Genomic DNA, 25,438 nt, shown 5'->3' with positions numbered 1-25,438 from the left:
TAAGCATTAACAGTATGTCACATTAGAGACATGAGGCTCAGAGGGGTTAAATAATTTGCTTGAGATTACCATGCTAGTCGATGTGGAGGGCAGGACCAGAACCCAAGCTCCCACTGTGCTGTCACCATTGCACTGAATTAACTGGATGAACGAAGAGATGGATGAGTATTTTGACTTCAATAATCTGAAATTTTCCCCAGAATCCTAGGTCACTAGGCAGTGTTAGAAAACTTGTCTTTTTTTGCTCCCCCAAGCTAGACATGCAAGTCATCTATTATGCAGAATAACTTAGCAGGCTGAACAGCGTAGGTAGCCAACATACTTGCAAAACTTTTGATTTCTGATATGAGACATTCAGATTTATAGTGTCAGTCAAAACCCTATTGACTTACTGGTGACGGCCCATTCCCCGTGCTTAGTAGCCTAAGACTGAGCTGATAATGACATCTTTGCTGGCTCCTTCTCTGCTTACCCCTCTCTAAATTTTGGAGTCCCCTTTTCTCTACCCACAATCTGCCTTCTAGGTTGCCTTTTCTAGTCCCACAGCCTTAAATACATTCTACTTGCTGCTGACACCCAAACGTTTATCCCCTGCCTGTCTTTCTCCTGAGCTCCAGGCTTTCATATCCTCCACTGGACACCTTTTCTCAGGGAATGGACAGATGTTGAAAACTTCAGTATTTATAAAACAGAGCTATCGGCTGTCCGACCCCCAGTGTTTCTAATTCCAGCTGATGTCAACATCTAGCCCTGCCATATATCTAGGACCAGCGCTGGCTACCACCACATTGTGGCTTCCCCTCTCTCTCTCTCCATGTCCTGTCAGCTCCATATCCTGAATCTGTTTTTGTTTTTTTTTTCTCCATTATCATCAACACATCTTTCTTGGACCTCTAGTTTCTATTCTTCTTTCCCAAAAGTCCCTTCTCCACACAGCTCAAGCGATGCTTCTGAACTGCAAATTACATCACGTCACTCCCCTGAGTGACAAGTGAGTCCCCTCCATCCTGCAAACCAACTCACCAAGTCTTTACCCATGACCTAAAGAGACCTCCGTCACCGGGCCCCACAATCACCTCTCTCCTTTTTGTCTTCTCTTCCCCTCCTAAGGCCTCTTACCCTTTCTCTCCGCTCTTCATTACGCTTTAGCTCAGTAATTTCCCTTTGTTCTTTAGGGACACCAAGCTTGTCGTGCCTCGCAGCCTGTGAACCTGATGTCCCCACACACAGACTATTCATCCTCTTCTTCAGACGGATGGATGCATGGAGGGATGGATGGATGGATGGATGGACGGCGAATGTTCTCTGGCCTGGGAGTTTCACTAAACTAATGAGATATATTACAAGATTTTAATGCTTCGGGATTATAATATTTCACTCAAGATTCCAAGTAGCATGATTACTTAGCCCAAATTTAAATACTCAATATTATTTTAAGGAAAGATATTTACAAGCGAGATGTGAGAGTTCTTGAAAGATTGCAGGTATTGATATTTTTGGTCCTCAAATGACAACTGCTTTGTCTGCATAACATGTTAGTCCTGACAGGAAGTACTAGGCACTCCTTACCACTTGAATGGAAGTAAGAATGAAACGAAGGAAGGAAGGAATGAAAATAAGAGCCACACAGGAAACCATGTTTATTTTTTACCACAAGTTAGCCAAACTCCCACACCTAGGCTGTGCATTTCCTCTGTTAGGTATTATAAGGCACAGCAGTAAAATGACCTTTCCTCCCTCCCTTTCTCCAGATCACCCTGCTGGGTACAGAGTATGTGGAAGGTTGCATGGAGCCCAGCTCGAGATAGAAGAAAAAGGGTTCCCTTTTGCATCTAGGGCCCCTCAAGAGAGTCATTTTGAAGTCTTCCTAGTAGAGAAGCCTGTAGCTGAGTAGCAATGGCTGTGCTAGTAAAGAGAAAGAAGCATTTGCTGGAAAGTCCTAATTTAGCATTTCTGAGTCACATGGTAGACCAAGTGGCTGTGGAAAACTATTCTGTAATGAAATGTTGCCGAAAAAACAATAGGACCAAAGCCATGGGATTCACAGTGTATTCCTAAACTCGCACACTACAGCTGGTCACGTTTACCTTCAAATGATTACTTTGTCTGTGATTTCCTCTGTGGACATTTTTTTTTTTATCCAAAAAAATGTCTTGAGAGACTTTGAAATGTAAATTCCTGTTCTAATTTAGACACTCCTTTCAACTCCCTTTAAATTACTATTATCATACCCAGTCTGCCATAATGATTCACCTTAATAGGCCAAAATGTCTCCAGGGTACAGGCCTTTAATAAAGATCTCAGACCAAGAGATGTAATTTGGCCAGCATGAAGTGTTCCCCAGCTCAGCTGGGCCTTGCCCCCACCTGCACTGATCCTCCCTTCCCTCCTTAGGATTCTCTCTGTGAGGGGGGTACTCTTCTGTTGTCTTATATTTCAGACTCTTGACCAAGTCTTTCTAACTATGTGCACCTAGCCATTCCTGGTGAAATAGCATCACAGCTGTAGGGGAACAGAAATACTGGACAGATATTCACCTTTGTGCTCACATGAGCAACAGAGCATAGGCAACCATACAGCAACGAGTAAGGCTGAAGGGGACGCAAGGCGTAGTATGATTACCTGGCCTTAAGGTTCCAAACAGAGCTAGGAGGTAAAGCGACTTCATGCCAAGAAGATGAGATTGGTTAATCTACAGTGATATGATATATAGGTGCATCAGCCCATCTGCAAATCTTATATATACATTCTATACATTAAGACTCTTGACTTGAACACAGGATCCCCACTAGGATAAGATACACTCTTCCCTTTCCTAACCATGAATCCTCTGGAACAATTAGCTTACTGGTCTCTGTTACATGCATGTCCCCACCTGTCCCAACTAGGAGCACTGCTTCCTTGAACCATTAGGTTCATGATCCTGTATTACGCTTTATAGACCCAGAGTCACCACAAGTGAAGTTTGAGGCCACTTGAGAGAGCAAAAGTACGCTAGCTTGTGGATTTTCTTTTTTAATGGCAGCTAATTTTTTAAATCTGATACAAAATTATTGCATAGCTATTTGTAAACAATTGAAAAAATTAGCACATAGAAAAGAATTAAAATAGCCGTAATCTGTATTCTTCCGAGAAATAGCCACCATGGTAACTTGTTAAAACTTGCTCCTAAGAAGATGTGGTTTTTCTTTTAAACGGAGTACTACTCAGCCACAAAGCCTGAGAAACTAGAGTCATTCATAGGAAAATGGATACATACACGACACGTGTGTAAATACTGAATAGTTTCTCTGGTGCGAAAAACTAAAAGTGTAAATAAGCTCCAAATTGTATAATTCACAGTGCAAAATAGGAAGAAAAGGGCTACGGGTGTAGGGGAAGTGGGAAGGGTAGGGGAAAGGAAAGAAGGGAGAAGAAAAAAATATGATAAAAGGAAAAAATGGAAACAAAGTCTTTGTAAATAGGGGAGGGTGGAGGGAGTGAAGGGAGGGCAGGGGAATGGGGAAAAACTGAAACTGAGATCTGTCATGTAAAGGTACAAGATCCCAATGATAAATATAACTGTGCTATATATATTTTTAAGTACCCATAAACTGAATGAGAAAACAAAAACTTGCTCGTAGACTTTTTTCCTTACATAGATGACATGTCTTATTTAAGATGACTCCATCCACAAAGTAATATAAGCTTAAATAGTTTTTTTTATGTCAGAAAATATTCTACTAAAAGTTTCAATAGCTGTATGATACAGATGAATTTTCAATTTTCATTTCTATAAAAAAATGTGTTTATTCTGCCTGCAAACATGCCTTTGCAGAAATCTGTCATTCCTTCCTTAAAATGGAGGCCTACATTTGGAATTGATGAAGCAAAGCATATGTGCATTCATAAATCTTTCAAGACATTGCCAAATTGCCCTGCGGAAATTTTGGGTTATTTTTCCCTCACTTCAGAGGTCTAGGAACAAATGCTGTTCTTTGTTCCAAAATAACCCCGTATGGGGAAACCCTGCCACACCAACCACACAAACTAAGACTGGCTATTTGCATTACAGAGGAAGTCCTAATTACAGAGGGGTCAAGAGCAAGGGCCTTAGAATCAGAGAGTCCTGGACTCAAGTTTGTGGCTCTTCCATTTGCTGTGTGTGAGAATTCCACAAGTTATTTAAAAAGAGAAAAACTGTGTTGAAGTCTGACTTCCATGCAATCATATATGCAGGTATAGTGTATACAATTTCAACCATAAGAAAGGTGACATGGCAATACTAACACGAGGCAAAGTAGACTTCACCATAAAGAGTACCATCTGGTAAGTTTTGCAATATTTATCCTCATGAAACCATCCCCATCTTGGAGGTTGTGACCACATCCATCACTCTCCAAAGTTTCCCCATGCCCTTTTGAAATTCCTCCCTCCTGGTTTTGTCCTAGCTGCTACTATTCTTTCTGACATTTTAGATTCATTTGCATTTCCTGGTATTACATATAAATGCAATAAAGTAATGTGAACTCTTCCATCCTCATTCTTTCAGTCAGTGTAATTATTTTGAGATTCGTCTGAGTTGCTATATGTATCAATAGCCCATTCCCTGTTGTGGTGAGTATGGAGAAATAGCTCGCTTTCCCATTCATGTGCTGGTAGACATTTGGGTTGTTGCTCATTTTTTACCATTACAAATAAAGCTGTGATGAACATCTTTGTGCCGCTCTTTATTTGGACACATAGCTCTTTTTATCTTGGGTAAACAGAGTTGCAGTGTTTGAATCAAACACTAAGAGGATATTTAACTTTTTGAGAAGCTACCAGATGCTTTCCAAAGCAACTGTACCATTTAATATCTCCACCAGGACAGTGAACCTGTTCCAGTCCTTCTTTCATGTCCTTGTCAACACTTGACACTGTCAGCCATTTCAATTTTAGCCATTATAAATGTCATACGGTGGAACCTCTTGATCTTAATTTACATTTCTCAAAGGACTAATATTGCTTGTTTACCACTGATATTTCTTTTTTGGTGTAGTGTCTGTTTTAGTCACTTTAGTTCCTGGGACAAAATACTCAACACCCAAAACTGAAAGGAAGAGAGGTTTATTTTGGCTCACTTTTCAGCCCATAGTTGGCTGATGCCAAGGCAGGATGGCATGGCACACAGGCATAACTGAGGAACAGTTACTTATCTCATGGCAGCCAGGAAGCAGAGTGAAGCGAGGAGCCAGGAAGAGAGACATACCCTTCCGGGTCGTGGAGCCAGGAAGAGAGACATGCCCTTCCGGGTCATGCCCATTCCCCCAGTAACCCGGCTCTTCTAACCAGAACCAACTTCCTAACAAGTCAGCTACAATACCCTCATAATCCAGACATCTTCCAAAAGCCCAGGTTGTGTATACATGAGGCTCTTGGGGGTCATTTAGACATAACAATGTCTGTGTGATGTTTGGTTAGTTTTAAGTAGGGATATTTCCTTACATTTTTGAGAGCTCTTTATATACTTAGATGCAAATTCTTTGTCAGATATGATTTGCAAATATTTTCTTCAGTGTGTAGCTCGTGTTTTCAGTCTCTTGCCAATGACTTTTCAGAAGCACAAATTTTGAAGCCAGATGCCGTCCAATTTATCCACGTGTTCTTTTATAGGTTGGGCTTTTGATATCATATCTAAGGAAATCTTAGTTAATTATTTAACTTCTTTAACCTAAATTTTCTCAGACGCAACATGGAAATAGCAACATCTACCTCCCAGATAACACAGATAAATCATTGACCCAAATGGTGAGTGCATCATGAAGGAGAGTTTAAATACGTGCACTTTCTCTACATTCTACTTATTCTCTATATTCATATCGATATGAATTTTGTGAACTGGGAAAATTCATCTACAGTCTCTGGGCTTCAGATTCTTGCTACATCTTTGTAGAGGAAAAAAAATGTATCTGAACTTTAAAAAAATATTTATTGCATAATTTCTTCAAAAATGCCAGTTTATAGAAAACAGTATTCCAGATTGCATCTATTCCAGTAAGTCTCTCCACTTCTGCCTTGCCCTCCCCAGTATCTCCTTGATGGAGTAGGCAGAAACTTCCTCCTGTAGCATAAATCAGAGGCCACTGATCCTCTGCTCTGCTCAGAACCACCCAGCCTCTTCTCAGCTTCTCCAGAATAAACTCTCTGACCTCCTCTCCCAATTTTCTCTGGGGCAGACTCACTGGCTTCCTTGCCAGTTGCCAAGTACACCTGGAGCGATGCTGCCTCAGGCCGCTGCAGGAGGCCTTCCCTCTTCTGGACACAGTCACGGGGCTCCCTGCCCGGATTCCTGCAGGTGTCCTCTCAAATGTCATGTTCTCAGAAAGGCCTTCCTTTGCCACAGTACTAGAAACAATGCCCCCAGCGCTCTATCCCCTCAACCTGTTTCATTTTCCTCTCTAGAACCTGTCCCACCTGACACCATATATTTCTCTGCTAAATGATATAATGCCCATTTTCCCTACCCACATTGAACCCTTCATTTCAGTCACTGCAGTATCACAGTTCTTGCAACTATATAAAACAGTTTTGGTTTTTTTTTTGGTACCAGGGATTGAACTCAGAACTTTGCACTTGTGAGGCAGTCGGCAGAACCATTGAGCTACATCTCCGGCCCTGTAGAACAGATATTTAACAAATATTTGTTGAGTAACTGAGTGAACCAGATAAAACAAGATATACCTCTATTTCCAGTGTCTCCACTTGAATGATGCAATCCCTAAATCCCCTCTACCCTGAGAGTAGACAGCTGGTGACACAATCCCTAAGAAGAGCTCAGGCCTTGCACGCCGAGTCCAAGACTCGCCTTCCAAACTAGGCGTGGGCTGGCAAGAAGGAGGGTTATTATGGACAGAGGAATTAGAGGAAGTGAAGAAGACACCTCGCCCAGAGGAAGTCAAAGTCTTAACAACTCACTCCGCTTGTGTTTGGCATTGATATTCCACTGTGTCCTGTGGAGGTAGAAAAGATGATTTGGGAAGCAAGGAGGAAGACTCAGACTCCTTTGCCTAAGGTGGAACAAAATAGAAATCTTCACTGGAGAGGCTATAATTGTTCAGGGACCCTCCGTCAAACAGGATTCAGGACACTGTCTTGGACAGAGAGCATTTCAAAGACTTTGTCAGCACAGCACAAGCAGCTGGTGCAATAGCAGCACCGAGAACACTCAGGGCTCCCAAACCCTAGGGTTCTGGCTTCCACCATAGGAAATGGCACCTGGGTGGTAAAGGAAAGGGAAGTTCAAATGTTGGAAGGAAGGTATGGAAATGTCAAGGGGGAGAAATGGGCAGCTTTAAGCTTCTTTGTCTCTACAACAAAAGAATACGGCTGGTGTGGTGGGACACCCTGTAATCCCAGCACTCTGGGAGGCTGAGTCTGGAGGGTCACCAGTTCAAGCTCAGCCTGGGCGACTTAGTGACTTAATGAGATCCTGTCTCAAAATAGACAAAAGGAGTGAGGTGGGGAATGTAGCTTGGTGCAAAAAGCTTGGATTCAATCCCCAAAAGAGAAAGACGGAGACAGAGACAGAGAAGGAGAGAAGAAGTTCTGTCAGGCCTTTATTAGGTAAAAACTGAAATATAATAATGAAGTGGGTATATGGGAGTTTCTGGAAGTTTCTTGAGGGAGCCTTCTGGCATGAGGTTAACCCTCAAAGATGTCTGAGTCATTTTTGGTTTCCTCTGGAGCACGCCCCGACTCAAGCATCCTAGATAACTTTTTTATCTGAGGAATGACCCTGTGATGCCTATGAAAGAATGCAAGGACTGGCAGGAAGCTAACAAACGTGTAATGAGTAGATCACCACTACCAGCAACCAGGACTCAACCCCATTTGGGTCCTCTAAAGAGTGGGTGAGGTATCTGAAGATTGCTCCAGAGGTTTCCACTCTCCAGCATGATGGGTCTGCTCTGCGCTCAGAGATGCAGGGGACTGTAGATAAGTATGGGAATGAGCCGCATTGACCTCCATGCTCAACAGAGAAGACACAGGCAGAACACTAGGCATATCTGGTACATGCCAAGAAACCTAGGATTCTCTCACTGACATTCAATTGTTCCAAAAATCTTCTCTGAGGGCCTCAGTTACTGAGATTCCAAAGTTACTGGAGATTTCAAAGTAAATAAGACTCACCTTCCTGGATCATAGGAAACACTGGAGGGAGACAAATTAGAAAGTAAAAAAACAAACTGCGAAATTGTATTCTAAGAGAGGGCAGTGGGAGCGCATTGAGGGCAGCTCTCCTGCTTCGGGATGGCCAGGGAAGGGAGGAAAGAAGAGGAGAGGTTTAGGCTGGTATTTGGAAAAATAATATACCGGATTGCGCTTATTTCAGTGGTGAACTAAAGGTTGATAGCAGAGAGGGGATGTTCCAGAGAGAGGAACATGCTGATAGAGATACTGCATGTTCAAAGATCCCGAGGCAAGAAGCATTTGGAAAAACTGCAGGAAGGTAGAATCTCAGCTGGACCACAGAGTATGAAGTAAGAAGTAGTGAGCTCTGAGAGAAGAGAGGCACAGGACAGGAAGCCTTGTGGTCTCATTAGATGTGGAATTTATATTAAAGGCAAAGGGAACTCACAGAAGGGTTCTGAGCGAGGCTGTGAGAGGATGAGAGCAATGTATGGAAGTGACCCTCTGCTTCCAAGATGAAGAGCAGGAGGGCAGAGAACGGGGCCAGTTGTGGGGCTGGGTACACTCATCTGGGAAAGACACGCTTTGGGCTTGGGGGTGGAATTCACATTGCTTTGGCAGACACTTAGCACCCATAACAGTTGACATTGTCTGAATAAGGAAGCCAAGAAGCAGAAGTCATGGAGAGAGGGAAAAAAAAAAGCCATGGAGAACTCCTGGGTTTAAGACCTAAATAGTAGGGAGAATAGTAGTGCTGTTCACTAAGTGTGAGGTCCTTGGAGGAAGAATAAATTCAAAGGCAGCAGGTCAACTCACTCTGGCTTGAGGAAACTAAAAGACATCTATGCCAGGTTGAATAGTATCTGTCAAAAATTTATGTTTGCTCAGAATCTGTGAACATGACTTTATTTGGAAATAGGGTCTTTCTAGATAGAGGTCAAATAAGATTGAAGAGGGAGGTTCTGATGCAACGAGTGTTGCCTTTATAAGAAGAGGGAAATTTGGATGCACAAAGGCAACATGGTCATGCAAAGATGGACGTGGAAATTGGTATTAGGCTGTCACAAACTACAGAATGCTCCAGATCTCCAGCTACCATAAAAACTAAAAGAGGTAAGGAAGGACCCTTCTCTTCCTTCAGAGGGAACGTGGCTAGGGCCAGCACCCTGATTTTGTGCATCTAACCTCCAGACTGTGAGACAATGAGTTTCTGTTGTCTCCAGCCACTCAGCCTACCGTAATGTGTTCCAGAAGCTCTAGGAAACAAATATAACATGGAAGAGGAAGCAATCAGTTGTGGTTAACTACAGAGATCTGGAGCTCAGAAGCGAGGCTATGCCTAGTCTACCGATTGCAAGTTAATAAAAGCTAAAGTTGCAGAAAAGAATAAGACTGCCTGGGAAAGAGTACATAGACTGAGGGGGGGAGGGAATATATTTATATATAGAACAGAACTATAACCAATATCCCTGATCAGGGGAGGAGTAACTGCAAAGAACAAGGAGTTTGGGAGAGTAAGGAGAAAAAGATGTCCTTGTTTGACTAGCACAGAACGAGATCTGCTTTTCAAAGCAGATAAGTTAAAAGTGAGAGATCTGGTGAGGATAAATTAAGGAAGCTAATGAAACTGGGGTTAGGTTGAACCTGGGAGTTCCAGAGGCTGAACAAACAGAATAATAGTATCAGTATCTAGCTGTGATATAGGGAGAGCTGTAGAGCAAGAGTTTAGGGTACGGAGGACCAAAGCATCAAGTACAGGTTGAAAAACAAGACAGGGCTGACCCTCAGACTTCACAGTCACACTCTCTCAGGATGTGTGGAATCACAGCAAGCTGTGTCCACAAAACATCAGCACAAACAGCAAGTCAGCTCTACCGCATTGCAAACAAAATAGGCCCTGTTGCCCGTGAGAGTTGAATGAACCCCCAGAATTAAAATTATTTATGGACTTGCTATAAGAGGCCCCTGACACCCTGGAATCCCATCACTTCTTTTCAAAATAGAATTCCTTTGAACTGACTGAATTAAATTTACTGGAGTTATTTGTCTTAACAAGCCCATATAGCTTTGGGAGTTTTGCTTTATTCTATTACAGCCTATAAAATGCTAGTAAACATGGGTTTTCTTGCAGTCTCTCAGCTACTTTAGAAGAAACAGAAAAGAGAAATTTCACTGTAAACAGCCCTCATTGAATTTTGCTGATGATTCTAAAACTTTCCCTCTGGTGCCCAAAAGTAATTACATTCAGTTGGGGGTGAAGAAATCTTTGTTTTCTAATTATGAAACAGATGTTTTCCAGAAGCAATGATCCCTGCACCACTAGTAAAAATAATTTAGCAAATTGATTTTTGATTTAGGAAACAGCTGTGTGATTCTGTCACAAGAAGGGGGGGGTGTTGTTGTTTATATGGACCAAATGTACTTCAGAACAGTTTTTTCCTTATTTCCCAGAAGTCTGAGATTCCAGGAATCAGTGTGGGTGTCTGTTATTTCTGGCTTTGTGAAAGCAGCAGGACCCGAGGGACAGTTTACTTCGGCAGAAGAGGAATTTTGAACACACCTCTATTGGATCTCAGGACCTAAGTACATCTCATGTATTGTCTCTTCTATGACAGTATTAATAACTTCCTCTGATCAGTCATTCACTTAATACTGAACTTTGTTGAGCATCTTCAATTTCAGGCATAGTATCACCACTGCTCTAGTTTGGAAGCCTTCCCCCAAAGCTCATGTGTTGAAAATTTAAACCCCACCTTCTTGCTTTGATGGTATTTGGAAGTGATGCCTTTGGTATGTGATCAGGATTTGGGAAGGTCATGACAGTGGAGTCTCCTGATGGCATTAGTGACATTATGTACAAAGGAAGAGAAACCCAAGCCAGCAGCTTGCTGTTCCACCATGTGATGCCCTGCACCCTGTTGGAATCCAGCAAGAAGGCCTTCACCTGAGGCAGGGCAGGCTCTAGAATCATGCTCTTGGACTTTCCAGATTCCAGAACTGTAAGACTTTTTTTTTTCCTTTTACATTATCCACTCTAAGGTAGTTAGTAATAGCAATAGAAAACGGATTACAACCACCCCGCTACTTCCAGTGGTTTCTCTATTGCCTACTAAACTAAACGTCAGTGCCTTCAATCTTTCCAGATTCCAGAACTGTAAGACTTTTTTTTTTCCTTTTACATTATCCACTCTAAGGTAGTCAGTAATAGCAATAGAAAACGGATTACAACCACCCCACTAACTACTTCCAGTGGTTTCTCTATTGCCTACTAAACTAAACGTCAGTGCCTTCACTGGGGACTAGGACCCTCCACACGTGCTCTGAGCTCCCTTTTCCATTCTTAGCTCCTGCTGTGTATGCTCCGTGGCTGTTCTCCCTCCTCTAGTCCTCCCCACAGAGGGACTTCTGAGCCAGAGGAGGTCAAATTAAATGCATATCTTAGGACCATTATCCTGCAAGAACATACTGTTGGGAGTACATGTTCTCCATGTACATCCAGCTACAAGCAAAATTGTTCTTGCAGACTTGCAGCCGTCAATTTTTCCATTTTCACCAGTTTTTTTCCGATTACAGAAATTTTTTGAACCACCTTTTTAACACACCCACTATAAAATACTCAGCTTTATTTTTTCTCCACATTAGCTCTAATATTTAACAGAACACATTCTTCTAAATGACCATTACCACACGATATAGCCATTGCTTGGTCTCCATTAGAGGATTTTGCCACACTAGCTTCATTCCAAAGTTGCTGGTTTTATAAGCACACTGTTCTGTCAGGCTTAGCACTAGCATGTAATTAAAATTTAGGCAAAATGTTTAACAAAACCTACAAAACATTTTAAATTATAATAACTGTAAATGTTGAAGTAATAGTGATATAGTTGCCACAATCAGAGAATTTCCAATGCCTACAAACAACCGGATGGTATGGAGACTGAATAATAATAACTTAATAAAATAATAACAAAGATGTTTCTTCACCAACAAAAGAAGTGTTAACTCATCAGACAATAATTTGAACCCAGCTTACTACCCTTTCAAGCCTACATCTTAGAAATTATACCATGAGTTGTGTTTTTAATTTAAGGGATAAGAATAATTACAATTTTCATGCAATTAATGAGCTTTTATCAATATAGCTCTACATATTCCCAAATTCCTATAATTCAAGTTGAAACAAAATAAAATGTTCTCCCAATAATCTCCTCCCTCCTCTGCCCACAGTTTCTGCCTACAAGAATCTCACCAGTGCTCCATAGGTTGATCAACACTAACTCTCCCAAAACTATTTAGGAAGAGGAGAAAACTTCTACTCCAGTATAATTCAATTTGCTTTTTTTGCTTAAATCTAATAACTTTTGGGTCTGTATCACAGTATAAGTTTATGTAGCTGGGTCTGTTTCTCATTTTTCCCTGTAACTCCTTAGACTATTCATTATAGCACTTGACAGGGAACATGTTGAAAATAAGTTTGCCCTTCATTTAATCAAATTGCAAATCAATGTGGACCTCTTGCTGTCTCTCACTGACCGGGCCTCAAGGCTAATTTCTTTGGTCCAATCAGCCTTCAGTGAAAAGTCAGATATTTTCTAAGGACTAAGATTTGACACATAGCTCGGGCCACTGTCTCTTGCTATAACAGAAGGGGTGATTTATAAAGAGCAGAGATTGATTCAGTTCATAGTTCTGGATGCTGGGAGACCCAAGGACAAGATTGGGTCTTAGATTGCCGCACCAGGGAGAGCCTTCTTGCTAAAAGGGACTCTCTAAGACAGTGCTGGGCATTCCACAGTAACGGGTGAATACAAGAGAGGGAGCCACGCTGGCTGTTCTAACAGATCCACTCTCAAGATAAGCCATTAATCCACTTATAGATGTAGATGAATCATTCATGAGCATGGAGCCTGCATCATCTAATCACTTGCTAAAGGTCTCACCAAGTCCCATTTCTTCATACCCCACAATGGAAATTAAATTTCAACATGAATTTTGGTGGAAGTAGTCAACCAAATTGTACTTACACCACAGCAACATGATATTAATTTCTCTTTTTAAAAAAAAGAACCAAAGGAAAAATCTGGAGTTGCTTTCTGGAATGGAAGAACGGTTCTTGTAAGTTGACTTTCAGTAAACCTGGGAAGCAGTCAAGAGACCATTCTCGATTCTCCAAGATGGGTCGCTGAGCCTCTTAGTGTCTTCTATGTAGAACAAAGCCTTTCCTATGACCTCCAAAGTTGTTAGTGCAATAAACGGGTCTCACAACATAAGTGACATTCAGGAAGCAATTCTAACACTCCTTGAAAAGAGAACTATCTGGTGAGTCTGTGCTTTCCTGTGCTCTGCCCCCAAGCAAGGCACTCAGTTCAATATATTAGTCAAATTGACAACGAACCAAGAAACATACAGAAAGTGACTGACCCAGGGGGGAGTAGACCCCAAAGGTAAAACGGTGTATCTGGAAAGGTCATGATTTACATAGTTATTGCAGCCTGATATTTTGAGACGACAGGAAAAAGGAAAGTATGCTATTTCGCTAACTACAGCAGACATCGGATACTGAACACGCCAACCCCAGCAAGATAAGGAAGAAACAGTGAATTCATCTTAGTTTTTTAAAACCCTGTATATATTTTTTAAACCCTATAGATTTTTCAGTGACTCAACCAGGAGATTTTGGAGCTTTTTAAATCACAAATATATTTTTAATTGAATTTATTGGTACATTCTAGGTAGATAATCACAAATATATTTTATAAGGAATCTTTGAAAGCATATTTTTCTAATGTTATCTTTTTTCTTTTCATCCCTTGCAAAGATTACTAGATATGTTGCCAACTTATTTTCTTTCTTCACTTGCTAGCATTTCTTGGAATTACTTCCTCATCCACACATACAGAGCTTCCTTTTCATCGTTGAAATTTGTGTAGCATGTCAGAGGGTGAATATGCCATGTTTGATTTAACAAATTTCTTACAAGTGGATATTTACATTATTTCCCAGTATAATTTGTATTACTGAAAAGTTTTCTCTACAATCTTGTCAAATCATTTCTTCAGCTACAACCGAGAAGTATGACCATAATCTTGGATAGAGTTGTCAGGCCAAATTTTACTGTCAGATTTCTGTTCATTCCTCTTTTAACAAATATTTGCAAAGAATGGACTATGATCCATAGCTTGCTCTAAAAACTGTAGATACAGTGATGAACATGGCAGATGCTGATTCTGCCCTCACGGAGCATACATCTGACTAGGGAAGGCATTAAATAAACAAATGTGTAAATAAACAAGATAATTTTATAGAGGAATAAATGCTTTGGAGGAAATGCACAGGGCATTGTGATGAAGAGTGACTAACAGGTAGGAAGAGGAGAATTGTATCAAGTTGGTATCAACCGGCAAGATCAGAACCAGTATTAGGCATATGTTGAAATACACATTGAAAAGAACTGACTTGAGAAGGAGAGGTTTAGCTAGGCAAGTCCAAAATCTACAGAGTAGGCAAGCACTTTTGGTGCAGATTAAATCTACTGTCTACACGTGGAGTTTCTTCTTCAAAGAGGTGTTAGTTCTGTTTTTAATTAAGCTTTTTAACTATGAATCATACAAATACACACACACAGACACACACACACACACACACACACACACCCCAGATTATATAGGTTAATCTTTTCTTCAAGTTAACTGCTTATGGATTTTAATCACCTACAAACTGCCTCCACAGTGAAGCCTAGATTGGTGTCCCTTTTTAAGAACTCGAGACTGTAGCTTAACCACATGCACACACCAAAAAGAGCCCCACAGTGATCTGGGTGGGCCAGTCAAAACAAACGGGATCTGAACAAAAACTTGAGGAGAGAAGACAGAGGGAGAAAAGAGTGTGTGGGCCCCAACACTAGAAGAGCACAGCACACTTAAAGTACTGAGTGAGCCCTATGTGCTTCGATGGGTATCAGCTAGCAGAGTCGAGAGCAAAATTAAATGGAGAATGGTGAATTGTGTGAATCCTGGAGGCCATCGAGAAATGTGTGGACTTTATTCTAACAGAGGAAGCCATTAAAAGTTTTAACCCATGGCCAGGGATCTAGCTCAGTGGTTCCGCCGCCTGCCTTGCGAGGGCAAGGACCCGAGTTCGAACCCCAGTACCAAAAAAATAAAATAAAATAAAAGTTTTAACCCGCACAGCAACATATATTGACATGATTATTTTAAAAAATAAACATAATTTTGCTGTGTGGGGAGATTAATTAGAAAAATATCCCAGTGACGGTAGACTGTGGTTTTACCGGGGTGCTGGCGGCAGAAACAGAGGAAAGTTAACAAATTTCAGAAATCTTTTGGAGGTGACCCAAGGTAGATTTTGTTATTTAGCTATTGTTATTCATTCTCCACTGTTTGCCAGCAGAGTCTCAATTGTGTTAAGGTGAAATATGCTGCATCGCAATGCGTGGAGGTGTAAGAATCTGTTGCACTAGGCTTCCAGAAAAGCCCCCTTTTAAGGACAATTCAACGACCTTCACTTTGTACCTTTGACCTCTGCACTTCTTCTCACCTTCTAAAATAGGAGGCAATTTTAGACCCAGCAGTTAATTTACAACCATGAAAATACAACCTATGTGTGTGCATTTTGTGTGTGTATTTATACCGAGACAAGGTGCTTATATGCTTGTGTGTTCATAAGAAATAAAATCCTTTATAAATGAACGAATTTGCTGTGTCTAGACTCGAGTCATTGAAAGTAAACATTCTACAAGTCCATTCTCCTTTCTTGACAAAAGGAGCATCTATTCACCTTTTTCTCTGCAGTACCCAATTAGACCTCAACATAGAAATGGCAGGATAAAATGTTATTATTTCCTCTGCCATCTTCATAATGCCTTTCATTTCTATCTCTAAGGAACCAGATCAGAATAAACAAACTCCTGGCAGTTTTCAAATTTTGGCTCTGGCAGCTCTCTCTTAATAATCTTCAGAGCAGATGAAAAACGACGCAGTGGTTCATTCTGGGTCAGCTTCCACAGCAACTGATTGATGTCAGCAACAAGATCCTCCTGCTGATGAGGTCTTTAGAGAAGAGAGCTGTGTGGGGGTTCAACAGCATAATTCCCATTCATTCAGAAAGAATCCAAGAGGCTCCACAGAGAGATTTACAATCTGGTGCTTTTGGCTTTCCCTTTCTTTCTCATTTGACTTTACTGGTTGGCTTTGTTAGGAAGATCCCTCCAGCTTGTTTCACTGAAGTAAATGTCAATGTGGCCTTGGGAATAACAGAATTCAAGAGTTTATTTGTAGCATCTCTTGCCATGAAACTAGAAACAATAACCCTAGAGAATTATTTGTTGCCCCAGATGTTTTGTTTCCACAGCTCTGGTTGCCCAGGTGTTACCTTTTCTGGGGGGAGGGGGGTGAGACAGGGTCTCACTATGTAGTTGAGAATGACCTGGAACTCACTATATAGCCCAGGCTGGTCTTGAACTCACAGAGATCCTCCTGCCTCAGCCCCCCCAAGTGCTGGGATTACAGGTGTGCACCACGATGCTCAGCTGCCCATTTGTTATCTTAAATACAAAGGATTAGCCTCCAGAAACAACTAAGGACTCAGTTTTTTAAAGAATTGCAAATTCTAGAGGTAAATCTCCAATGAGTAAATCAGAAGCAGTATGGGTAGGACCTGCAGTAGAAATCTTATGCGATTCTATGACCAAGGCCTCCTCAATGTTTCCAGTCCATGATATTATCATTTCTTCTGGAAGCAAACAAGAATAATATGGACTCCATTGAGCCTGACTTCTTCAGAGCTCAATACGGAACCTGATACAGTTGGGGAAAATGCAAATAATTAATTAATTAAAGGGTATTGGTGCTGCCACCGTTTACAGAGGAAATCAAGCCTACTCTTCAGGCAAAACGTGTCAGAAGTAACACAAAATAACAAACAATGGAAGAAAGAAAAATCCACCTGTAAATGCTGAGGGTGCCAATGGCAAAGGAATAATCCGAGTTGGGTGACAACCTTTCACAAAGAAAATTATTTTGGTTTTGATTTTGGGGATCTGCATGCCTGTATTAAGAACATTTAATTTGGTGACAGTTTTGTATTAGGATTAATTGTTTTCAGCCCAGAAACAGAAGCATGAATATGGCTGTACATAGTCAATAAAATGGGATTTTCAAAGTGGAAAGAAAAAAATTCAGTATTTAAAAATTTATGTTGGGATTTCTCCATTTTTAAAAAAGTAGTCAAATTCCTCCCTCATGCTATATACAGAAACACTTCCACAGGGATTAAATACCAAAGATCAAACCTAAGACTATATAAGCAATAGATTAATATTTTTATATTTCTAAGACTAAGGAAGATCCCTAAGCAAATCATAAAACTGAGGAGGTGTAAATAAAAAGATTTAGCTACACAAAAATAAAAAGCCTGAACTGTGAAAGGCACCCTCAATGAAGTTAAAACAAATCACAAACAGTCAAAGAGCCAATATTTGCACCAAATAAAATAGATAAGTTAATGATGTCTACACAGCAGCAAATCAATTTTTTTAAAAAAGACTAAACATCTTAATAGAAAACAAAGGGAAGCAAAGGATATGGACAGAGTACAGAAAAGAAACACCAATTATGAGCAAAGGTGAAAATAAGCTTCTGAATTCTAGAGATAAAAGTTATTATAACAAATATTGATAGAAGACAAAATAAAGTGCATTCTCAGACACTGCTAATGTGATTTGAAACACATAAATGTAAATAAATAAATGTTCAATTATCTGAAGTCAGACATTCCATTTCTAAGAGTCTATCTTCATAAACTATTAATGCCAGTACTCCAAAGATGTATGCACTGGAAAAAAAAAACATAAAATGTTCACTTCAATATTGTTTGTAATGGAAAAAATAGGTCTCAAATTTCTATCATTAAGGACATTATGGTATAGCCATGAATGAAACATACCAGCACCGTTTATAAATGAGGTGTGACCTGACTTAGAAAGTTCTCCAACTAAATGCAAAAGGAGAAAAGCAAGTTACAGAATTATACATATTAAGTCACTTGAATTAAAAACTGTAAGTGTGTGTGTGTTCACATGCTTGTAATCGTAGCACTCTGGGAAGCTGAGGCAGGAGGATTGCCAGTTCGAGCCAAGCCTGGACAACTTAGTGACTTAGTGAGACTGTCTCAAAATTTAAAATAGGGCTGCTAAGTAGCTCAATACAAAGGTCCTGCGTTTGATTCCCAGAACCACAGAAGTAAATAAGAGCCCTGGAGCGCTCAGTATATACATGCATATAAAGATAATTAGCATCAAAAATTATACATGCATTCAACATTGGAAAAGGACTTTAAGATTATTTTATGATTCTACACTTTAGAATTGTGACAAGAATATATTCACACATTATCTGTGTGCTTTTATCTTTTCAACTTTTAGGAAATTAAAAAGTAGTACCAGATGACTTGAAAAATTAGAAAATACATGAAATCATGAAGAAAATTTTTAAATCTGTACTTTCATCATTTGGAACCCTTCCTCTGTCTTACTTTACTGAATGAAATATATATATGTAATATATATATATATATATACACACACATATATAATATTTTGATCTTCTTTCACACTAAATTTTCTTCACATATATAATTTCTGGTAATTACATAATATTCTATTATAAGAATTCATCATAGTTTATTTAACTTTTCTTCCACTGCTTGATGGAGATGTTTACTGATATTTCATATATACTAAAAATATGTGTAAAAATATATATGATAGGTAGATAAATAGATAAATCATTAAAGATTCTCCATCTATCAATTTCTGACTCTTTTTGATAATTTACTCTCCCTGAAAGTAGTTTTTAGTCAAAAAATATAAATAGTTCTAAGTTTCCTACAAAGGGCTTGAGATAAAAGTAATTAAACAATGCTAAGCTCCCTGAAGTCAAGACTCATGCCTAACTCATGCCTGACAGTTGTAACAAATAAATGAATCTTTCCAAGCCTACTTCAAAAACTCAAGTTTTGCTGAAATAAATGATTTCAGCTAATCTTGAGAGGGTGGCATTCCTGAAAGAATACTCCCTTGTACAATGCAGATGACATTTAGATAGAAACTAGGCAATGAAAATTCAATTGTACCCCTAATTTAGGTCACCTTGAGCTATTCATTTAGCCTCTCTGAGTTCCAATTAACGTGTTTGCAAAATGAGAACAATAACTTCTGCCTGTCCGCAGGACTATTGTGAGAACTAACGAGCTACCCCATTACACTGAGCTTCAGCACTACGTCCACCTGGGGTATTATCAAGACTGAGATGTTTATTGCAATAAAGTGAAAAAGGAAATATGCCTGTGACAGTTAATGGCTTCCTTCAGGAAGTAGTTTCATTGGACTCTTAGCAACACATCATATTAACAGGAGCCTGGCACAGACACATCCACAGAGATAAGATTGACTGGAATGGATACTTCATTCAGAGTTTCAAAGAAATGGAGTTACACTTCGGAAAGGGAAACAAACACTCATTTTGCTTCCGTCACAAACATGGTTCTGGGTGTTAGCATGTCTAGTCTTCACATCGTCTCTTGAAGTTCTGTGGTAAATACTTGGTCCAGAATGTAGGCCCAGTATCTTGTAACCCTATCCCTGAGCCCTTATCCAGAGTCGCGGATGCCTGGGAAGCCTATTTGTGTGAAGTGACTTCACCTCCTTGGTAGAGAGGCTTGATAACAACATGGAGGAAGCTTGTCCAAAATGTATAATCAGAGGATCTTTTCCAGGAACTGGAAAAAAAGAAAGCCCATATCCTTTAACTCTGTGAAAGCATAATAACCTGCCTCTTTCAGGTTATAAGAAGCGGTATTTTTGTATTATATTAACCCTTGTCCTAACTCAGAGGACCAAGTTCTTTAGTTGTGGTAAGCTTAAAAGCATTGTCTGTTGTACATTTCTGGCTCCTTACTTTTCTCCATCTTCCTCTCTTTCCCCTTTCCCTCTCTCTGGTCATTTTCTTTGCGATGATGCCAATAATTAGACAATTTCACAAAACATTTGGACTTGTCATGAAAAATTTCGCTCAGCCATAATCCCTCCTTTCAATCAGCTTCTGAAATTTTATAAGCCAACAAAACAAGCTTGTGTTTGGACCAAGAGCATGGAAAAGAGGTAGACAAGTCACTTCCTGGGCAACAGCTCACTGGATACAATGGAAAACATGGTGTGGCTTTTTCTAGGGGCAGAATTTCTGCGGAGCAGGAGCTGTGGGCCCTGTGGCGTTGCATCCAATATGAGATACACGATCACAAGAAGTCTTGTGTCACCAATATGAAGAATCCCCAAACAAGTATTTTAAAATGATGACTTCCATAGCTAAATTTTCACAAGTGCCCTCCCTACCACCTAGCACCCTGAATAAGTGGCTGAGAAACCAATCTTGAGGAAAGGAAGATGGAAAGAAACTAAAAACAAAGAAGAAACGAGAGAAGAGGACATCATCTTTCTTGGCTGCCTCCTGGCTTTCCTGCTACACCAGAAGCCTTGCAATAAATTGTCCTTTATTTTGCTGAAGTGGGCTTGAATGATGGTCTGATAACTTGTAACAGAAGAAGTCTAAATAATACCTTTCGATATTATTACCCCCAACTTCTCCCACAGGGAAACGGAAAGTCATTGAAGTTAAGTAACTTGCTCAAGGTCAGATGGTCTTCCTCCTCAGTTCATCTAACTCTGAAACCCAGATTATTTCTGCTGCATTGATAGGAAGGAATGTACAGCTGAGTCATCAGGATCCACCACCTTGTGAATCTTTCTTTGCTGTCTGCATGAAGTCATCCAATAAAAGAATCTCATCCATCCTTCATAGCCAACAAAACAAGCTTGTGTTTGGACCAAGAGCATGGAAAAGAGGTAGACAAGTCACTTCCTAGGCAACAGCTCACTGGATACAATGGAAAACATGGTGTGGCTTTTTCTAGGGGCAGAATTTCCGAGGAGCAGGAGCTGTGGGCCCTGTGGCATTGCATCCAATATGAAATACACGATCACAAGAAGTCTTGTGTCACCAATATGAAGAATCCCCAAACAAGTATTTTAAAATGATGACTTCCATAGCTAAATTTTCACAAGTGCCCTCCCTACCACCTAGCACCCTGAATAAGTGGCTGAGAAACCAATCTTGAGGAAAGGAAGATGGAAAGAAACTAAAAACAAAGAAGAAACGAGAGAAGAGGACATCATCTTTCTTGGCTGCCTTCTGGCTTTCCTGCTACACCAGAAGCCTTGCAATAAATTGCCCTTTGTTTTGCTGAAGTGGGCTTGGATGATGGTCTGATAACTTGTAACAGAAGAAGTCTAAATAATACCTTTCGATATTATTACCCTCCACTTCTCCCACAGGGAAACGGAAAGTCATTGAAGTTAAGTAACTTGCCCAAGGTCAGATGGTCTTCCTCCTCAGTTCATCTAACCCTGAAACCCAAATTATTTCTGCTGCATTGATGAGGAAGGAATGTACAGCTGAGTCATCAGGATCCACCACCTTGTGAATCTTTCTTTGCTGTCTGCAAGAAGTCATCCAATAAAAGAATCTCATCCATCCTTCATTTTTTTTTACTCCTTCACTCCCCCCACATTTCCGGTCAGGACTAGACCTCCTTTCACTCCAGGCTCAGCCCTGGAAGCTCTGCAATGAGGCAGGTCAGTGAGAGAAGGATGGAGAAAAAAAGCTTTTGTTATGTCTCCTGTCAGATCTGACTCACGACATGGTTTCTGTTGTTCTCTCCAATATTATTTGACTGTGTATTTAGAAGTTAAAAAGCAAGCGATTGGGGCTGGGACTTAGCTCAGTGCTTCCCACAACCTGCCTTGCAAGTGCAAGGACCTGAGTTCGATCCCTGGTACCAAAAAAAAGCAAGCAATTAACTTCAATCCTGCCAGACTGCCAAAGAGCAACACATCCGTTCCACCTGTCCATTTTGTCTCATACACAGGTATTTCTGAAGTGAAGGAAGGCTGCCCTGCCGTTGAAAAGAATTCATGCTTTTGAACTGTCTATGTTTGTGAAAATATAAGAATATATACATTATCTTTAACCCTGACTTCCTAGCACTACCAGTGTTAGGAATTTGGTACATTTTCCCCATCCTTTCTCTTATGTATCTGTTTCATACAAATTTGTTATCAAACTATTTAATTTTATAGCATAGTTTTTGAAACAGCATCAGCATTTTCCACATTGTTATGTGCTTTTTGCTACCACACGTTTAAGGATAGCTAAATGTTAGGACTGCAATGTGAGTAAGGTGGATACTTGCATCCAGTTCTTCACTACCCTGAATCTAACCTTTCTTTCCCCACAGACCAATATGCTTATTATTGGAGCCAAGTACTCCCTACCTCCCTACAAGCTAGGATAGGATACAAGTGCAGCCATTGATACTTTTAGTCTTGCAAGAGAAACCCAAAGGCACAGGAATAGCTGAGTCAAATAGGATTTCTAGTTTTAATTTTTTGAGATGTCTCCATCCTGATTTCCACAGTGGTTGTACTAGCTGGAGTTCCTTTTTCCCCCAAAGTATCATCAGCATTTATCATTATTTGACTTCTTGTTGATGGCCATTCTTTCTGGGGCAAGATGGAATCTGTATTGTTTTAATTTGCATTTTTCTAATGGCCAGTGATTTCTTCATGTATTGATTGCCCATTTGTACTTCTGTGAGTGTTTATTCATTTCACTTGCCCATGTTTTGATTGGGTTAATCCACCTGTGCCCCTTATAGGTATCTTTCCAAAAGAGTTAAAGACCTCATATTACAGGAGTACATCTGTACTCATATATACAGCTAAATCTTGAAAGCAGCCTATATGCCCATCAACAGATGAATGGATAAAGAAAATGTGGCATTTACACACAATGGCATACTACTGTGCCATAAAGCCAGACAAACTTGAGTCATTTGTGGGAAAAGGGATGCACCAAGAGACTACAGTGTTAAGCAAAATAAAGTAGTCACACAAGCTTAAATACCACTTGATTTCTCTGATGTGGGAAACCCAAATTATAAATCAAGAGCAAAATGAAAGCTAGATAATAGGAAGTAGGGAGAACTCTCAAATGGGAAGTGAATCAAGAGATGGAGGAAGTAAGGAGGGAAGAAAGAAAAAAGGAATTAAGGTGTGTTGTGTACACGGACCAACTACACACAAGGCGTACAAACATTATGTGCTCCAAACATGTACTATTAAAAACTTTTAAAAGAACAGGGAAATGAGAAACTGCTCACTATGCAGAGTAGGTGGCTTTGAGTATAAGGCAGCTCTAGTACTCCATCCAGGCAATGCCATAACCAAACACCCCAGAGGCGTGATCCTGATGCCCTTCCCACACTCAGCCTCTCTCAGTCCCTACCAGTTCCTAGCCAAGTTCCCCTCATCCTCTCAGATACCTTTCAGCAATTTCTTTACCACCTGAAGAAACTTCCATTCCTCCCAACCAGCAACTCTGACCATCCCTGCACAGTGTGGACAGTTGAGTTCATCCATTCTATTCAACCAACAGCTATTTAATAACCTACCTTGTGTCCTCTTCTTCTCTGAGATCTAGAAATACAGTAGCAAGGAGTAATTTTTTTTAAATCATCACTCAACCAGAGCTCACTCTCTACTGAATTTCTCATGTATGTATATGGGAAGATGAGGTTGTTGTTTCCAGATATCTCTCTTATTATAAAGGTTCAGCAAAATTTAGAGCCATGTAAATCGGTGAGGAAAGGGGAGACTTATAAGGATCCAAATGATTGAACAATAAATAAACCCTAGTGGACGTGAAAGCCTGCCTTGCCTCTACTCAATTTTTGTTGCATATGCCCATCACCGGGTCTATAGCTTGGTGAGAATAAGTACATAATAGATAATCATTAATGAATGCACATTGAGAGTAGACAGGAAATGCCTTTGTATCTTAGCCTAGAGTTGTGTTCACTCTTGGAACTACATAGGGGTTCATACCAATAAAAAACTCAATCCTGTATCCATTTCTTAATGAGGAGGGTGTTGGCTTGGAAAAAGAATAGAAAGTCTAGAAAAGGTTCAGTCATTCATCCAGACTATGTTCACCATTCAATCTGTCCAGCCACGGTTAGAATTCAACTGCTTCAGGAGTAAGTGAATGGGTGGGTGAGTGGGTGAGTGGGTGGATAGATGGATGGACAGATGGATGGGTGAATGGATAAACTGATAGATAAAAGGGTGGATACATGGATAAATGAATGGTTAATTAATATGCATCTTGGCGGGTTATTTTTCTCTTACCGTTGAGCAGCAAGAGGGCTTTCTGAATTTCGAACACAAACCATTTTTCATATATATATGTGTTGCAAATACTTCTGAGTCTGTGGCTTGCCTCTTCAGTTTCTTCACAGTGTCTTTCAAAGAGCAAAGTTTTACATTTTGCTGAAGTCCAATACCAGAATTATGGAAAGAATTAAGTTTGTGGAACGAAGTACCACCATATATTAATTTTTATGATTAGTGATTTTTGTGGACTATTTAAGTAACTTTTACTTCCTTATAGGCTTTGAAGATTTTCTTCTGCTTTTTCTAAATTTTTTTATGAGTTTAGGTTTTACATTTAGGTCTAAGATCTACTTTGAGTTCATATATACATATATGTATATACATATATATATACACACACACATATATATATACATATATATATATTGGCGGGTTATTTTTCTCTTACCGTTGAGCAGCAAGAGGGCTTTCTGAATTTCGAACACAAACCATTTTTCATATATATATGTGTTGCAAATATTTCTGAGTCTGTGGCTTGCCTCTTCAGTTTCTTCACAGTGTCTTTCAAAGAGCAAAGTTTTACATTTTGCTGAAGTCCAATACCAGAATTATGGAAAGAATTAAGTTTGTGGAACGAAGTACCACCATATATTAATTTTTATGATTAGTGATTTTTGTGGACTATTTAAGTAACTTTTACTTCCTTATAGGCTTTGAAGATTTTCTTCTGCTTTTTCTAAATTTTTTTATGATTTTAGGTTTTACATTTAGGTCTAAGATCTACTTTGAGTTCATATATACATATATATATATATATACACACACACACACACACACACACACACACACATGTTGTAATACATATGTTGAGGTTCATTTTTTGCATTTGGATGCCTACTTATCCCACAGTCATTTGTCATTACTGATTTTCAACTTGATTAAATTTTGTTTAGAAATCAAATACTGTATAATTTGCCTTCT

The 25,438-nt window shown here is 39.9% G+C and overlaps 1 long non-coding RNA gene across 1 annotated transcript; it reads left to right on the top strand.

Annotated features, from left to right (window-relative positions):
* The first annotated feature begins 5,295 nt into the window (after window positions 1-5,295).
* On the top strand, window positions 5,296-10,700 carry LOC104857115. Its single transcript, XR_778790.1, has 3 exons — window positions 5,296-5,376; window positions 5,707-5,769; window positions 10,603-10,700. It is a non-coding gene; the product is annotated as an uncharacterized LOC104857115 (long non-coding RNA).
* Window positions 10,701-25,438: the final 14,738 nt, after the last annotated feature.

Source organism: Fukomys damarensis, unplaced genomic scaffold, assembly GCF_012274545.1.
Source record: "Fukomys damarensis isolate Sample0158 unplaced genomic scaffold, DMR_v1.0_HiC HiC_scaffold_23, whole genome shotgun sequence".
NCBI lineage: Eukaryota > Metazoa > Chordata > Mammalia > Rodentia > Bathyergidae > Fukomys > Fukomys damarensis.
The sequence above is the reverse complement of the archived record's forward strand: the minus strand, read 5'-3'. Positions and strand labels throughout refer to the sequence as shown.